The sequence below is a fragment of the Meleagris gallopavo genome, chromosome 4 (assembly GCF_000146605.3).
Source record: "Meleagris gallopavo isolate NT-WF06-2002-E0010 breed Aviagen turkey brand Nicholas breeding stock chromosome 4, Turkey_5.1, whole genome shotgun sequence".
NCBI lineage: Eukaryota > Metazoa > Chordata > Aves > Galliformes > Phasianidae > Meleagris > Meleagris gallopavo.
In genome coordinates, this window is record NC_015014.2 from 46,226,788 (window position 1) to 46,245,936 (window position 19,149).

The 19,149-nt window shown below is 41.3% G+C and overlaps 1 long non-coding RNA gene and 1 other non-coding gene across 2 annotated transcripts; both read right to left on the reverse strand.

The window, feature by feature from the left end:
* Window positions 1–15,475: 15,475 nt before the first annotated feature.
* On the reverse strand, window positions 15,476–17,577 carry LOC104910781. The gene is made up of 4 exons (XR_004159656.1): window positions 17,253–17,577; window positions 16,677–16,787; window positions 16,165–16,272; window positions 15,476–15,722 (listed from the first exon to the last, which is right to left on the reverse strand). It is a non-coding gene; the product is annotated as an uncharacterized LOC104910781 (long non-coding RNA).
* LOC116216634 lies at window positions 16,419–16,536 on the reverse strand. Its single transcript, XR_004159776.1, has one exon. It is a non-coding gene; the product is annotated as a small nucleolar RNA SNORA26 (small nucleolar RNA).
* Window positions 17,578–19,149: the final 1,572 nt, after the last annotated feature.

Genomic DNA, 19,149 nt, shown 5'->3' on the forward strand with positions numbered 1-19,149 from the left:
GAGAACTGGGAGCTGGAGGAACTTATGAGACAAATTCCTGTCTGACAGTTAACAGGTTTCAAAATTAACAAGCAGTAAGAACAGGGAATGAGGTCAGGCTGCCCGGTCCAACTACCCCACTGACTTGGAATGGGGAGAGGAACAAACATGCAGCACAGCAGATACTGAAACTGGTAAAGATGAGAAATGCTTGTAACTTGCTGTTAAAGTGTTTGGTAGCTGTTCTACCAACTTTAATGTCATAATGAAATTTTAAAGCATTTAAAGAGGGGCTTTTTACAGAAATGTAATCCCAAATCCTCAGAAACTGCTCCCACCTGAAAGAGAGAGGTAAACTAACACTGCAGTGCTCCAGTTTCAAAATATAAGGAGGAAAATTACAGGCAATTTCAGGCCCATTGCTATTTTCTTTACTGCTTTGAAAGAATGTGGTAGATTACCTGCATTAGACAGGCAGGCTTAGAAAACGGCTCTCTTTTACAAGCTGCTGAAAGTCTAAAAGACTTTAATGCCTTTGGAAATGTCTATGCAGCAAAATAAAGGACATGAAATAGAATGGCGAACCTCAACAGGCTTTTATCTTTCTATTACAGATAACAAAAGCAGGAAGAACAGAGAGGGTAGAAAGGGTTTTCCACACCAGCATTTGTCTGTAACATCTGCACAGAGCCCCAGGCTGGTTTATATTTGGGTTATGCTCCAGTCTGTCAGTCCACGCTGTGTTGTGTAGGCATGTTTTCTGTCTTACAGACAGAACACACATGTAGGTACAGATGGTAACAATGCCCAACTAATGGCACTCCTCGCCTGCTGCCTAACTTATTTTTAAACTGTTGCATTAACTCTCTCACTTGCATTGTGGCATGTCCTGTATGAATAGGGCAAAGCAGTAGAGAAGCCTAATGTAAGGGAAAGGCTGCAGATGCCACTGATTTGGATTAAAGGGCACCGATGTGAGCTCTGGAAAAGAGGGGAAGGCACAACATGGCACAGTGGTAAAGCCAAAAGTGGCAGCTTGTTGCATCTGTGCTTTTTGCCAGACAAGAGACTAACACCTATCTCCAATCACAGAATCATAGAATGGTTTGTGTTGGAAGGGACCTATAAGACCATCTATTTCCAACCCCCATACTGTAGGCAGGGACATTTCCCTCTAGGCCATTTTGTTCAGAGCCCCATCCAGACTGGCCTTGAATGCCTCCAGGGTGAATCATCCAAGAGCTAACACAAGTTTATATAATCATCAGCATACCTCACTGCAACATGGCATAGTTACACTCCTTGCCACTTTCTACAGCAGCACCAGAGTCATCTGCATGCTAATTGCCATAAAAAAAAAAAAACATAAAAAAATCTTAAACTACCAATTAGAGCTAGATGAAAAAAATGATTTTGTTTTTTTTGTTCTGCACTGAAAAGTAAAATGTTTCTGTCAAAATTCAACCTACACACCCTGGTTCCAATTCTGACATACATCCTATCCAAAGAAAAGTAAAAAAATATTGAGGAAAACACTGACTTCTTTCCACTTTTAGTTGACTATTATCTGACCAGGAAAAATACTCTGATCTGCTTATAAGATCATATTCACATTGACTGGCATTGCTAGCTCACTGTGCAAATAGGGAACACAAATGAGAAGGGGCATACCTTATTTTGCTTATCCCAGCTGTTCACTACTGCAATGGCATGTTGAGCCTGCAGTATTCCCAATGCAGAAGAAAAAATCCATAGCAAGCTAACCTGGACACTAGAAGTTTGCCAGCCCAAAGCTCTGTGTGCATTAGTTTATCCAAGAGAGAAGGTGCACATCTGAAACCATGACAGACAGCTTTAAGTCATGTCTGTGTAAGTAGGTCACTTTACATAGATAAAACAACACATCTCTACTAACAGCTTTCCATCAATAACCTCGCTTGTATACGTTTTTCTAAAGCAGGTAATAAAACAGCATGCAACTGTTCACTTGAGGAATATTCTTCATCTTTTCCTGTCACGGAACAACAGCAGCAGAAGGGACCGAACCAAATCACACAGCCCACCCCGCATCTCCATCTGAGGCAGGAATAACTAAATTCAAGCCATCTATCACAGACATCACTTACTCTACTTTTTCTGTCTGTTCACACATTCATTTTAAACCAGCCTTAACATTTCTCCTTCAACTAACAGAGCATTGATGGTATCTTTTTTGCTCAATAGACATGATGCTGTTTTCTCTTCTGTGTGCTGTTTTTGCTGTGGAATTTTCAAACTCAAATGCCTATTTAGAAACCTGGGCACCTTGTTTTTGGAGCTAAAAATGCTATTGGAGTTTACTGCTGACCAAGGTGTGGAGACAGGAATCAATGTCATTTTTACAAGAAAAGCGTATGCCTGCCAAAAGGTATTAGGAACATTAATTACACTGGATTTTGAGACACACATTATGTAGATGGTAGATTTTTTGTTTCTTACTAATAATTCCCTTGATTTTCTGGGGCAGATTCTAAGCTTATGTCAGTACAGTTTCACATACAATTGGCCCGTGCTGGATTACACCATGCAAAAAGTTAATGGCAGTGTTGGCTGGCAGTGTACTTGAGAAACCTTAAATGAGGATTTGCAGTATTTCTCTACAGCTCCAGTTGCACTCCATACCATGGCACTCACCAAGGAACAGTATAAACCTTTGGGAATACACAGGTTTGTTTGTGATATGCAGGACTCAAGGGCGTATTTTGGCCAAAATGCTATGCTCTGTCTGGACACAGAAAAGTACAGACCACAAGAAATCAGCTTTGATCAACAAATGTAGCATAAGCACAGTTATCACATAATTATGTCTCTGTCATTTTCTGATGCAAAGCCTTTAGGGTCCAGGAAAACTCTGGAAGAGTAAGGGCACAAAATAAAAATAGCCATTTTCTCATATTTCAAACGATGCAGAAAAAAGTAACAGTCTATCCATTTTCACCGTGCTGATTTTTTTTAGTGTTCCTGAGCAGAGCTTGGATGGCAAACACTTAATAAAAGAGGGGAAAAAAGGAAGTCTCCTGCCTGTTTTCTCCTCATACGTATAAAACTAATTACTCTGCTTTAACAAGGGGAACTTTGTTCTCATAATTTCCAAGTTTCATTCCAGCCCCTGCAGCTAATCATGACCACGGTCGCTGATAATGAGTAGTAAATTGCTGGAGTCCTCCAAGCTTGATAGGTGCATTCCAGCCAGCATCATGCAGCCGTGCCTCTCTATACATTATTGTTCACAGATGGTAGCTGTCAGACCCTGTCAGCTTCATATACACATTTGGAGAGTCACATCCGCATTCCTGGAATTTATGGCTGCACAGCCCTCACCTTCTAAGGCCCTTAATTCAATAAAATGTCACCTCTCTTCAGTCTCACCTTGCTCTAAAATACTTTCACCCACTTACAGGCCTTCCATTTAGAAAAAAAAAACAACTACTGAGTTATTACAATGTAAATATTTTAATAGAATAGAGGGGAAAAGCCTATCCAGCTTTAAACAGTCCCATTATTATGTTAAGATGGATGGTCAGGAGCTAATGGAGCATTTGCTTTAAAAGTTTATTTAAGTACAGGGAAAGTGGATATAGATTTGTACATTTGGCTGCCACATCACTGAGTTGTTGGGTAACTGTATATACAGAATATGTGGGCAAGAGCTTCATTTGCCAAAGGGTTATTATTTAGTTCCACTTTGCCTAATAGCTAAATATTAAGCAAAATGAAAATATGTATTAGCAATTTCCATTTCATCTTAAAACCATTTAATTTTAGACCAAAAAATTGCACTTTGAAGACAGCAGTCAGAACATTCTGTCAATAATAACAAGAACGGAAAAGGAAAAATCTTTCTTTTGCCCAGAATAGGTAGTGCAAATAAGTAAAGAAGGCAAATAGGTCATAATAAGTAAATTAAAATTCAGATTTCTTTTTTTTTCTTTTTTTTTCTTTTTTTCTTTTTTCTTTTTTTTCTTAAAGATGTTCCTGGTAGCCCTGAGAGAGCTGATGCCTGCTAACCATGCCCTCCCACCCTGCTGACACCTCCAGCTAGGCTGCTGCTGGCTTAGGGAAGGAAAGCTGCAGAAGCGCCTTTCTACAGCTTTTTACACTTCTAAATTGGCTCCCAGCACGAATCAGACTGCAATGATCATTACTTGTACTGTGTCATCTCTTGGTCTGTGACCCTGTGCCTCCAGTCTCTGTAAAACCTTGCAGAAGGAGAGACAGACCAGAAAGAAAAGCTGGCGTAAACTACAGTGGACATAGTAGATAGCAGAAAATAAAACATGGACAGAAGTCTCCCTGTCCCACTGTGTCCCTAGCAAACATGCCCTTTCCGATAGGCCAGGATTAACTTCAGTTTCACCTCTTCTGCAAGCAAGGAGTACCCAAGCATCGTGGAACTGCCACCCATGTCAGTGACCTGGCACAGCGTCTCACCAGTAATGTAGAATATGCATTGGCTGTGCTGGAAATTAAGGAATTTTCATGCCATGAACTCAACTTTTCCTCCAATATGTTTTTAAGACTATAGTCACCCACACATAATGCAGAAGGGCAGAGCAGGCCTTGGAGAAACACTGCACCGCACCCCGCAGCCCTTATAAGAGAGCTGGGAGTAATCTGATAGGGATCACTCTGAAGGTCAGAGGTAACACTGGAGTCTCCTCTCCCTTGCTAACCTTTGTAAAACAGCCCCTTTATAAAAAAGCTCTCACCAGTGTCTTGGTAGGAACTGGTGCCATTTTGGAGGTCGTACAGCACATCCTCTCAAGTCACTTTTAATGCCATCTCCCCTGTTACAAGCAGCACTATGAACCCATAGTTGTGACAGAGGAAAGGCCTGGGAGACTGTAATTCATCCAGCTTGGTGTGCTGGAGCTGCAGCAGTGGTGATCTCAAGAACATCCTTCAGGGGGATTGCTGTAGGGGTTCCCACACAAGAGCATGTCCCACTAAGGTGAAGGTACAGCGCAGTCAGAGGCTGACACTAGAGAAATCTGGGGAATAACATTCTGAGAGCAGCATGTTCTGCTATCTTTCCTTCTCTCCTGCAAAAGTGCAGCCATCGAATTACGGCAAAATTCATCCAATGGTAATTTAGTACTAGCAGCAAGCAAGAAAAAATGGCCCAGGGATTCAACTTCAGCTGTGATCTGAAATCAGTACGCTCGAAAACAAAGTGTGACAGAGCAAAGACACCTGGAAATGTGTAATGAAAAAAAAAAAGAAAAAAATCTTCTACCCCATTTGTAAAACACTAACAAAGTTAAAAATGTTTTCAAGGAGTTGATAGACTGTGATTTCTGAGGTTCGTTCCTTGCCATAGGTCTCCTGTCTAACCAGGCAATTTTTGTGCAGCCTATCCCCTATCTCAGAGGAGATAAACTCATCTGGGACTCCAGAGCTGTTCAGATATCACAGTAAAAGTGGTTGCCACAGGAGCTGCATTGTCTCAGGTTGGGACTTGAGTCAGGAAAATCTCTTTAGTCAGGAAAGCTCTTCAAGTCACTCAGAGATATGGCCCACTTCCCCCATGCTCTGCTGCTTGTCACTTTGGAGAGCAGAAATAGAGAGTGATTTGATAGCTATTCTGTTCGAGTTCATCTGTTTTTAAATTAAAAGAAGGGGAAAAAAAGCAATGTATAGGCTCTGGTTTAAAGAAGTCTCCTATATATAGGATTTTGCTGTGCCAAGACAACACATCTGTCTGTTCTTCACGTTTTGACCTCAAGGAACGATGCAGTCTCTGTCTCGATTACCCACCGATCTGAGCAATGATAGATATGGATAACCACTCCCCTCCCAGTGCTGGGGCCTCTGACTGCAATGTGCAGTGTGACTGGCAGTGACGAGCAGCAGCTGGTGCTTCAGGGTCAGTTCATTGTTAACACCACTCTGGTGTTAATATATGACACACAATTACACCTCATCCTCAGAAGAAAGTGCTAGAAAGGAATATGCCCTTTAAAAGGCTTGTTACTATTTTTTCCCAAATTTTCAGAAGTGAAAAGCTGTTACTTCGGTCTTACGTATGAGAACAGTTGCAGGTTATGGAGAGAAATGTATTTCTAATAATTAGAAGATTGCCTGGATCCAGATTTGCATACTTGCACTGATGATCCAGGATCTGAACCCAACCCAAGTGTTTGAAAGCCACTGAAATTTTCTCTTTTCCAAACACAAATCTAATCCATCCCAGCTTTACGCACTGCTTGCTGCAAACAAAAAGTCGGCTTTTTGTTCCTGTTTATGTATCAGTTACAGCTTAACCAGGGACACAGAGGAGCCACTGTGCTGCCATGGAGCCGCAGGGCATTCCGGCAGGTGCGGATCAGCCCTATCACCAAGCTCCATACAGGTGGGAGTGCAGCCAACATGGCCTGGGGAGTGCTTGGGCAATACGACTGTGGATTTCCCTGTCCCACAGTGCAAGGAGGACGGATAAGGGTGAGCAGTGGGAAGAAGACGTGGAAGGGAACAAAACATTCAGATTTGGAGAGAAACAGCATTTAATGCAATCTTCTATTCACCTTCTGTCCTCCGCTGACATGTTCCTAGGTGAGGAAGACAAAGATGTCTTGACTAGTGGAATTTGCAGTATTAGCAAGAACTTCAGCACGTACTTATTCGGCCTCTCTGATCTTGTTTATGTTACTAACATGGAGGTGATTCAAGTACACATAAGCTGCTCTTTAATAGTTGAATAAGGTACTCTAGGTGGACTGTCAGGCATATAACTTTACATATTTTTAACAAAAATGTCTGTTAAATCGCTTGGTTCATAAAAAGGTGCAAGATTACAGGGAGATAAATGTAGCATTGCCTCTTCTAGGGAGCACTGGGTCAGGAATTTCCAACATGCAGTCAAGCAAGGAGAAAATGCTTTGTTGACTGTGATAGAAGAATTTTCATAACAGCCCATATGATTCAACAGCAATTCCTTCATTAGTTCTAGTACTGCTGAGTCGAAGATCAGCCATTCTTCGTTGCTCTTTCTATAGATGAAGGATGGAAACTATTCCCTCTTCATCCCAGCCACCCTGAGCAGTTGGATGAGAGAGCTCACACTGTGCTAGCATTGGGAACAAAAGGAACAGTTTCTTTTTTGAGTGCTGACACCCTGATACCACTGACAAGCAGCAGTTTCAATTAGGAACGTGGAAAAGGTACAAGAAGTTTAGGCAACTTAACTGAATTGATCTGCTAATTGAAAAGGGTCACGGGTACCCTGAGTTTGACACGACTGCTGGGACAACAGACCACTAGGAGCACAAATGGGGACAACACATGCTTCACTCGATTAACCAATCAATAAGATTGTTGCCTTCCTTCTCTGCGTTCTGGCAACATGAGCACCCAGGTATTATTTTTGAAACAAACTATAATTTGAACCTTGCCAAGCCAATTAGAATGTTACCTGCAAGGTCACGAGCATCCTTAAAAATAGTGCAAATTGACTTGTCTTCTGGTGACAAAAAGCCCCAGAGATATTTTTTTTGGCACCTTGCATTCAGTTATTTTCACCCTTCATTGTTTTTGTATCAACTGAAAATCATCTCAAGTGTTACAGTGTGACAGTGTTAAGTTCCCTGCTCTCATGCTGGAACAAGAAGGAAAGCTGGGTGATATTCTTTCCACTTACCTGCTAGAAGCTGAATATGTAGGAAAAAGAAGAAATAGAGTAGGCCAGTACAGTGTTGAATAGAGGTGGTGAAAGATTAAAGCTTAATGATTTCAAACCCCTTTAAAAATAGTTTTGAGAACAAAAAGTTCTTGCTTTCCCCAGTATGCTGGGGGATTAAATGAGCACAAAGCGGTTCATGGCCTGCCTGCCTCCATAATATACATACATATATTAAGAAATAAAATTGCCAGGCTCTGGCATAGATCTACAGGAATTCTAAAATGAGATTAATATGGTTATTATTAGCAACTATTTAGCAAATGTCTCAGCAATCAGAGTTTGCATGTTTTTTTTTTTCAAAATACAGATAAAGAACAAAAGTCACTGGTCTTCCCTCCAATCCCATCTTGCCAACTCTGCATTCCTTCAGTGCTGACTATTAACCCTTTGCTGTTTTTAAGGGTGAGTTTGGATCCCACGAAGGCTCAGAAAACCTGGGTGTGACCCTCTGGTTGATTTTTTCTTTCATTGTCTCCTCGTCTGCATAAATCTGAGATTTCCAAGACTGAATAAACGAAGCTTAGTTTTCAGTAGGAAGTTTTATAGTAGTTGATGATACAGTTCAGTGTTTTTTTCCTTTTTAGCAGTATTTGCCTTTCAGCATTTTGCCCTGTTTTCTGTTTTTCTCCTTTTAAGCCAAGTCATGATTTCACTTGATGTAATCTGAATAAAGCCAGGTCTCTCCACTATCCCCAGTATCCTGGATGTGATACACAAATATTTCCTCCCAAGACCAAAAGCCTTTCTGTTACAATTTTTTAAGTTTCGAAACCTTACATAAAACTTTTTTTCTTGAATTTCATTCTTCCTGGGATTTAAGGAAGCTCTTTTCATGTTGCTTTGAATCAAGGCAAACCTACTATACATTATCATCTGATAAAAAGTATTTCCGTTACTGTAAGCAGAAAGTCTAACAAGATGCTTTGAATAAATTGGGCAGAAGTAAACCTCAAAGAAAATAGCACTTTCCTCTTTGGACAGTAGAAATGTTTGGCTGTTGTACAGAGGTAATAGATTACCCAGGAAAGTATTCATTCTCTTCATGCAGCAAAATCCATTATTTATAGGTGTGTGATGATAAGGAGACTTATCTAACACTAATTCCAGCTGCTCAAAACTGTTGCAAAGATCATAATTACCGTTGCTATAAGTTCATTAACACAATAGATCTTGCATTGCCGCTGAATGCCCAACACAACAGGGAATCTGATCCCTTAGGAAAGAACGGTCTTCATAACCTCCTGCACAATTAAGTCTAACCAGGTCGGCTTGCTTATGGTGAGAAGTGTAAAGGCAGTTTCATCACGTTCCCCATAGGCTTATTTATGATGCTTCTCTGTGCTCCCACAACAAGGGCTGATTCTATGCAAATTACTGTGGACTCATTTACACTGCACTGATCACATCCCTTCAGAATCATTTGCAGATCTGTAGATCAAGGAGAGAACAGAAAATAAACTCCTAAGTGAGAATCCTGTGCCTTGTCCTGCCTGCAGCTCTCTGAATGCGTATTTCCACTGGAATGCGAAGAGTAAGGGAGCTCCATCCATTTCCACCACCTTTCTCCTCATCCCTGGATCTTTTCTGAAGTCACAGTGCCCCAGGGCTAGCTGGGATCTCTATTTACAACCAGTCCCATGCTTCTGTCTGTCTTCATCCTGATCAGCATTGTTCAGCCTCCCTCCCCCAGCACAGATTGCAGAGCTCTGGCTGGGAAGCTCTAGCTCTAGACCTCACCTGCTGCTGACAGACTCAACAAGAACAGAAACCACAGACAGTAAAACCAATTGCATTTGGCAACTCAGAGGCATTCACGTTCAATTGGAGAACTGCTTTTCTAGCAAAGACGTGGAATTACCTTCTGAGTATTTTGCTTTTACTTTTGTTTTTCAGCCAAATTAACAGCAATTACACAAAAGAACGATTCATTTTCTGCACAAGCTGCCTGCAAACAAATTTAGAGAGGAAAAATGATGGAAACTTCAAATTGAGCTTTTAAAGCAACATTCTGGGTTGCTATGAAAAATGCTTAATCATGTGGCTTATGTTGCAGACACTTTTTCAGTAGGTTACGATTGTGAACAAATGATATGTCAGCCTTCTAAACTGTTCATCTGCAGACACTGATAACCAGTGCCTGGTATTGAATACCTCACCTCTTGCTGAATTAGCAATTGTAAATGTGTGTGAAATGCTTCAGGTTCAGATAGCTATGTGCCATCAAACAGAAAGGACAAGTTTAGTTTTCAATGCAGACTAGATATACTGAGCTTTACAACATCATTGACGTTTTCAGTGTGGCCAATCAAAATGATTTCATTGATCCAAAGTTGCTCTGTCACCTGGACTACTTAAGGAACACCGCTGAATTTGATTTTAGCATTCAGCAGTGGCCAAAATTCGCTTTGCTGACACCAACATTGAACTCTAATTTCAAAAAGTCTAGAAAGAAACTAATTCTGAATACTTTTGAAAAACCCTACCCTAAAAATCCTTACTTATTTTACTTAAAATATGCAGTTTATAGAATCTACCATGAGAAATTCTGCCAGAGTGGATCTGCAGTGCAGCTGAGAATACAAGCAAACAGATGATCCATATAATACTCTTACTTGAAGCTTTGAAATCTGGCAACTAAAAATAATTTTTTGGAAGGAAAACCAATTCCTCTCCATCTCCTTTCCAGTACATGAAATATTCAACTCCAGTTTTCTTTTCCACGAGGAAATGGCAACAGCATTTTGCAAATTGCATTCTGTGCAAAAAAACTCTCAAGCTTTCCAACTTGTACTCAAATCCCAAGGCAATAAAAATACATATAAACTATTTAGAAGCCCATCAGAATAAAAACCAGAGGTATTTAAATCACATGCTATTTCAAAGTCCAAGATGTTTATTTCAGATTATAAGGAACTTTTTCTGCTGACACACAAATATACACAAAATGTCAGAAAGATATAAAATAACCTTGATGAGACTGAGTGTGTACAAATCTGTGGGATCGGACTACATGCATCGCAGGGTCCTGAAGGAACCAAATGAGAGAGTTGCCAAGCCTCACTCACTCATATTCACAACGCTGTGGCTGTCAGGTGAAGTTCCCAGTGACTATAAAAAGGGAAACATCAATCCCATTTTTAAGAAAGGTAGAAGGGAAGACCTGGGGAACTACCAGTTTCCAATAAGCCTCAGCTCTGCATCTGGGAGATCGGGGAACAGATCCTCCTGGAAGCTGTGTTAAGGTGCATATGAGACAAGGAGGTGATCCAAGCCATCCTGATTGACGTAGGTCTGCTCTGTGGTCTTGGCCTGACCTGGAGAATGATGTTAGGAAATCACTAAGGAAAAAGAAAGTGTGCCAAGAATTTATCATAAAACATTGAGAACATGAGTATTTTTATTTATTTGAAAGCAGCTGAGAGTTTTCCTTTTGATTTGAATAATGACTATTAATTGATAGCTGAATCAGCTATCAGGTAAGTGCTCTGTCTGCACATCAAGTTATTGGTATAGTTTTGGATATGAAACCAAATGGTAAAGAAGAACAGTGAATATATACCTTCTGAAATGCCCTATGCATCTCAAGCTGCTTCGCAATACCATGAGTAATAGTGCTGCTGTCACTTTATGAACTGCAGACACAACATTTGCTACGTGGTGAGTAACAGCTGCCATGTAACTCTTCTTTAAGTGGAAGAAGTTATAGAGAAAGTACTATCATCTTAAAGACATGTTTTCAAGACAACTGTCAGAGTTGTTGCATATTTTATTAAAAGATGTCACTCCATGTAAACCAAAGTGTGATGGAAGGGCTGCTCTCAGCTCTCACTGACTTCAGACCTACAAATCAGGAGCTGAAAGGACTGCTCATATCAAGGTAACTTCAAAACTTCCAAAACTGAGGATTCAAACTGAGCAGCTCTTAGGCAGGAGGTCACTGGGATCTGTAAAACAGTACAGTGTGTGATAAGCATGCTAGCACAAAGGCAGGACCAGGTCTCCAGATGGTGTAAATCAGCATGAAATTCAATGAAACTGCACTATTTTACTTGAACAGAGCAAGGACAGGTCCCATCACTTGTCTACAAAACTTGGTTATCTTTCTGAGATTGCTATTCATAATACTAATGTCTAACAAAATTTGAGCTCCTGTCCTCAGCTGTGCCTCCTTGTTGTCACAGCAGCTCACCTCTCTGACACTGCACAGCCTGAAGGGGTTGGGTTATATGAAGTGGGGTTACTTGTTCCATTTCTCACAAATCTACACTACTGTTAACCTGAACTCATTTCTGATCTTGTTCAGCTTACAATTTGACTAATAATTTACCTTTGTTTTTTTCTTTAAAAATTATAATTTTTACCTTTCTAGATAAGTGATCTGTTCTTTCATCACAGTTTTTGCAGTTTAATCCTGAGTATCAGTGAATTATTTTTATTTCATCACTTCCTGTTTTTATCCTGAGTAACCGTATTAACACTGAGTCTATCTTACTGAGTCTTTGCTTACAGTGGGAGGGATTTTGCTCCCCCAATACCCACCGAGAGATTCAGGGACACAAGGAACATGGGAAGCTTGACAACCAGGGAAGACTGAGACAGAGAACTTGTTGAGTACCTCAGCCTTCTCTGCGTCTGTTGTTGCCATTTCTTTCTTTCCATTTATCAGGGGGGGAATGAGAAATCAGTATCTTCAAGTCTGGATGAGTAGGAGAGAACATAGTATTGCTGGAAATAAACTGCATCCTTCTGCATACTTTACTTGGCTTTATTCCCTTCCTTTATTACTTTCCTTACAAAGTATGTTGTGTGCATTTCATGATTACGCTTTGGGGAAAAGAATGAAGTGATGAATCTAATAGGATTCGGTACTAAGATCCTAGGGAGGCTGAGTGAGCAATCTTTTCAAGTAGCTTGTGGAGAAAATGCAGAGAAATTATTCCAGAGAACTCCTATTTATTTTCTTTCACTTTCCAAACTGCATGAGATAACATTCTATTTATAAGGGACAGATCGTGACATAACCAAATGGAAGCTGCGATTTCATCCTCCTACATCAGTTGTAATAAGACTCAGTGGCAGAAGCACTAATAAAACCTAAGCCAAATTCCCTTATACAACTTCATCTTCAAGTTCACCCTCACTTCTCAGGAGAAGGACTGAAAAACACTCTGACTCATAGGCCACATACCACCTCTGCTTTGGTGTGCAATAAACCATTGAGAAGGAAATAACAAATGACCTAGCCTGCTCCCAGGAGACAAACTAGGGATCTGCATCACCTGCTGTCTCCAAGGCCAGGGAGTGCCACAAGCTGGAACTCCCCACATTTATTTATCCCTTGGTTTTGGGCACGATCATCTTCCTAGGATTTACCTATTTCCAATTACTCCTCCTGCTCAAGATTTTAATTAGGATTATTTAAATTAAAATGCATATTCTGGATTACATTACCTTGGCACGTTAGAGTAAGCATACATACAATACAATCTGAAGAAAATAAATCATTATTCCAAGCTTCTATACCTCAGCCTGAAAGAGTATTAACATCTTGAGTACACTGAGTCAAAACCATAGAACTCAAACATCAAACCATTGTGAGGAACTCTCTGATCTTTACATCAAAGTGCACCAAACAGTGAAGACCCTGTTTGCAGCAATGAACGTCTTATGAAGGCCATGCAGTTTTCAACTTTGCTTAGATAAACAGAAGTACTGATATGTTGAAGAATCCAACGTTAGCTCCATCTGAAACCAAATGTAAAAAGTGTTAAGACAGTATATACCTAATTTCTAAAGACCACTACAGCTTTATAGGAGCGCCTGCCTGCTTGCTTTAATCCAAATTAATGCACAAGATGCACACTCATTGCTCCTTAGGTACAAGAGCATTCATACATTATCCTCACACTACTGATATTTTGCTGGTTTTCTTTCCATAAAGTTTCAGGGTTAACCAGAGTTTGGGTTTGCCAGCTGCAGAACCACAAATTCCCAAGACTAATGAATATAACTGCCTGCATTTCAAGAGATACTAACGATCTACAGTTGATGATGCTAGTTATCTCTGAAAGAAAATCCTGACTAAAATTTCTTTCCAAGTGACTCCTAATAAAAGTTTGGACTACTTGCTCATATTCCAAGAAAGTCCTCTAAAAGCTTAAAATAGATAGAGGGAGAAAGTGGGAAAAGAACTTAAAAAAAAAAAAACAAAACAAAACAACTCACACTATCTACCATTAAATCAGTAGAGATGCTGATTTCCAGGAAAAAGCTCTTATTCTCTATTCTCCTGTAAGAATAGAATCTTTCATCATCTCCTCTTCAGAACAAGGTGCTTCACTGTTTCCTTTAGGCCTTACCTTCATCCCTTTTCCTTGCCCCTTTTATATAGAAGAATCCCCCTAAGATCATTTTTAAACACTTAGACTCTTTAGAAAAGCTTCTTCTCTGTATGAGGTTGCTCCCTAAGCATCTAATATACTTCATCTTCTTTCTATGCCTCCTTTGATCAAGTCTGAAACTCAGTTGTAAAAAAATGAATTGAGGTAGGAAATTGTGCTTTTTGACTGTCTGCTAAAACGTAAAACAGAGAAAAATGTACTCCTGCCTGACAGACTATCTTCCTGAACGGAATTGGTTCTGCTGCAGATCTAGTCAACAAAACTCTCGAGCATCATCCTTAGATGAGCAATCAATAACCAGTTTACAAGAATTGTACAGATTAAAAGCTTACCTAGTAGCCCTCATTCATTTTTATTCCTCCCTAACTTTTCTTGCAATCCCTATTGCACAAAACCTTTATACAGAAACTTCTAAAATGAGTCTGGCTTGACGTCATTTAGTTGGAAATAGGAGTAGTTAATACTAATCTTTGATAGTGTGAGCCACCCATTGGACTTTGAGTGTTATCCAGCAAAGAATTACAAGACATGCAAAAAACAGTCACTATGAAGGGCAGTAATGCCTTAGAAATAAGTCCCTGAAGAAGTCAGCAAGTAATCACAAATCTTGGCCTGAAAGAACAGGCTTCATTTTCAAAGTTCTCAAGTAGGTCCTCCAAGGACACTTTCCTCAGTGCAGAAAGAAGAGGAACAAGTTGCCAGAAGTTAGTTTCCAGAAGTGAGAACAGTTCAAAACTTAAGGTAAATCTGACAGGATAGAAATTATAAGCTTCCAAATATTTGCCCCATTTAGCAGATGTTTAAGTGAAGAACCAGAAACATACTTCCTTTCTAGATGGAATTTTAATCTGACCAATGTTATTTACGCTTGGCCCTAACCCTGCAATAATTCACTGCACCAGCTCAGCAGTAGGGATTGCCTAACAGCCAATTTGAACTATTGTTATTTTTGTTATTCCTTCAATTGTGAAACATCAGCTAGTAACAGAATACACAAATTACAATTTCACACTTCACATGGAAACCTGAATTTTTGACCTACGAGATGCAGCCTTTCAATTGCTTTGAGAGCATTGTTCCTGCTCTCCATAGTCCTTCATAATAGCTCTTTAAAGGGAAGTCTGCAGCAGAAAAATATTTTTTTGTATTTTAAATAGCAATCTTTGAGGATCCCTTTATCTATTATGCCTTTAGCAAGTTTGAGACCATCTATTGACTAATTGGACAATATGCAAATTACCCATAGCCTAATTAAGTAATTCAGAAGTGGGCCCACTGACCTCAAAATAAAGTGATTTCAAAGTGAAGCAATTTAACACTCTTGACTTCTGAATACCTTATAGGAAGCACCTAGATGAGAGAACTTCACAACACAAGCTTCTGGTATTAACTTTATTTCAGTCAATCCATACAGAAATAAATTGCCACAGCTTTTAAGAAACTTCTGTTGCAACGAATGGCTAGATTGTTTAAACATGAGCATTGAACATGTAATACTCTGAGTCACTGCTTCAGTTCAAGACAAAACATTGCATAGGACAGCTGAGTGATCTTGTGTGAAGTCTGTAATCATCCACCCAACGGATCAGTTCTGATGCCTTGCACATCCCTTGCTAGTTTTCACTCTGTAAAAGAAAAGCTTTATTTAATTTGCAGTCAGCATCAAATACCTGAATGGAGTTAAGCGGCCTGAGATTGAACTATATGAACAAGCTACATGACACCAACCTTAAATCAAAGGCATTTCTCAATAAAGATTACATTTCTACAGGACTGGGTTTTCCTCGCCCATACCATTAGTACACAGTCCAGTCCAGGGCAAGTCTAGTAAGAAAAAACAGATCCATTTTCCACTTTACCCAGATATTATTTAATTTAATTTGATTGATCTACATAAAATCAGTTCTAAAAATTCTAGATTTCCAGAGGTTTCCAGTAGTCCAAGCTAGTTTCAAACTATTTTTTTGTTTGTTTATTTAACTTTCAGTTAAGCAATAATTTAAGCTTCTTAGATAGACAACACTACCCCATCCACTCAAGTCTGATAAGACTTTTTACACTACATACCTTGAAGACCAATCAATTTACAAGGAACTCTTTTGACTCCATATTGTTTATCTCTATCTCATGAGGCATATTCTAGGCAGTCAAGGAGTACCAACACACTTGAGAACTCTGAAAATTGAAAAAGATTAACGTGAAACAGAATTAGATAACATGATCATCAAATGACTTCCGAAATCCTAGAAGCTTCTTTGAAAGCAATGAAGTTGATTCATTAACTTTCTGAAATTCATGAAAGTGGTTTTATGGTTTCATTACTGTGTTCCTCTCAGCGTGATCCAAAGAAGAGTTTCAGCCTCACCTCTGGGTTTGAGAGAGAGCTGTTATACCCCTCCGTACTGGCCACTTAAGACACTGGCAGACTTAAGAGGGCAAAGCTAAAAAGGGGAGTAGATCATACCAATTTGTTCTAAGATTATTTGAATTTACCATTTACTCAAACGAGATAACTTACTTGAAACTCATGAATTATGACTTAAAATGGTCAACAGCTCATTAAACTAGAAAGCACTTACCTTCTTAATAGAAGACATTATTCATTCCTAAGGAGTCCTAAGGACTGCTTTCAGTTTAGGTGTGATCATCCATTTCTAGCCTGCTTCAATCATGAAATCGCTAAGTGACTCCTAAATAACAGAGAGACCAATTACAGCACAAAACTTCAGAAGTCACTTATAAAGTCCATCATCAAATATCTACAGCAAGGTGTAGTAGATGGTTTAATCAGATGGATGAGAATAGCCTTTTCTAATATGGCCAGTTACACTAAACAGTACATATCTTCTTTATATCTCTAAACACACTAAATTACTTCTGGTGCTGATACTACCCAAAAGCTGTGAGTTCTCAGTTCTTATAAGAAGCCTTAACTGGCTAATTTGTTACTACCGTGTGCCTACTTGCTATACCTTGCAAGAAATTATAGGGGGAGAACCACCGGGAGACACCAAAAGCTACTGTATCAGACAGAAAAGGAGGCCGGGCCTAAGGAAAATGACTGCACAGAGGCAGAGCAACGACGGGCTGAGCTCGACCTGAGAGACCCGGCGGGGACAGAGGAAGGCTCACCCTAGGGCGGCATGGCCACCTACCGGCATCGGCACGCGCGGCTCCAGCCCCAGCACGGCCACGGCAGCGGCCGCCGGGACGGGGAGCGACCAGAGCCCCGGAGGGCATCGGGAGACCTTGTGGGGACCTCGGGCCGGAGCTGCGGAAGGAGAGAGAAGTCAGCACGGGAGGGAATGGAAGGAGCCGTGGGACGGAGGGAAAGGACGCGTGTGCCTCACGACAGGATGCAGGGCGGAGGGGCGGCTCCGCGCTGTGTTTATGTGAGGAAGGCGCTCTATCCCCCTGTGTTGACTCCTCGGGGCACTGCCAGGCTCCGAGAGGGCAAATGTGAAGGGAAGACGCGATGTAGGTCCCCACCCCGCCCTCGGCCCACCGGCACGAGCCTCCCCAGCCTTCACACCACCCGCCCCTCATGCGAGAGGAACGCCGGGAGGACACCTTACCGCCTCACCGCCGGGCGGCGGGGAAAGAGGGCGGGCTGTGCCTCCGCGGCCTTTAAATACCGCCCTCCGCTCCCGCGAGATCCGCGAGAGCCCAACGTCTCTGGAGAAGGTGGGGAGGGGGAGCCAGAGGCACGGGTGCCGCCGCCGCCTATTGGTCGAGCAGGAGCACGTGACTGGAGGCGGTGTACCGCCCCTCACCAGACGGGCAGCGGAGTATGCGTGCGGTTCTCGGTGTCGCTGGGGCTCGAGGAGGGCTCCGGGCCTCTCAGTCAGGAGCGGGCGAGGGCCTGTAGGGCTTCTGTCGGGACATGGCTGCTCGGCTCTGCTCGGATGACAGCTGCACGGGTCCGGAGGTCTTTAACGTGCAGACTTTCGGTTTAAAGTAGCAGCTGCACAGCGATTTCGAGGAGCTAAATACAGCTGATCTCTGTCTAAACTCCCAACTAAGCCCTTCTTTAGGAGACTTAGGATTTGTGTGTAAGGCTGGCGAGCCAAGCCCCAGGGCCGTGTTAATACCCTGCTGACTCCCAGCAGGTGAGCACGCCTGGGCAGCAGGCACAGGGCCAGCCGGCCCGGCACAGTCGGGTTACGCACAGCACGTGTCACCAACCCGGGACGCACTGCCTGGCCAAGGGGAGTTTCTAGTCTCTAAATTACAGTCAATCAACCTAGTTGGTTTGATTCGGGCTAAAACAAACCAGAAGCAGACACATAGTTACAACCAAGGGATAGTTAGAGAAGTTTTCTTACCGCTTGTAGTTACTTGGCTAAATCTTGATACAAAATCTAAATCTTAAAACACTGTTGCAGGTGCAGTCCTTTTGTGACAGTATGCCTGTTACCACGGTTTCAGGATTGAAAAGCAGCCTTGTTACTACAGGTAAGCCACTCTGCTTATGAGTTTGCATATCCACCTAGCTTCAGGTGATTTCACGTGAGAGTCTGCACAATAACTATTTTTCTACAGGTAGACAAGCTGGATCAGTCTGTTCATGTAATTTAGTCAACAGCATAAAGTGACATTCAGCCCTTACATTTTTACCATCCATGATTGTTACCATGGAAGCTTGACTAGTAAACACTAAAGTACTGGGGGAGTGAGGGCACAGGAATGATTAAGGTGAACTGTTTCTAGTCCTGTAGTTAAGATTCAGGTATTATGTGCTGTTTTTGATCCACAGTGATTATCTCCTGATAAAGCAGAGCCATCATTTCCTGTGAGTGTGAGGGATTAGCAAGCAGGTTGTGCACATGTCCAGGAAAAACTCATTGAGTCCCTAGTTGATCATGCCAGTGGTCCATTTTGTCTATTGCCACCAGGGCACCTCTGTTTTACATAGTCATTGTGAAGAATATTTGGAGGTCTGTGTTTTGAACTTACCTAAGTGACAACTGGCTGTCTTGTTCATTTTGTGCACTTAGTGTTGATTTTTTTTTAAAGGAGCCTATGGTGATCTGAATTCAGCTGTTCAGATCT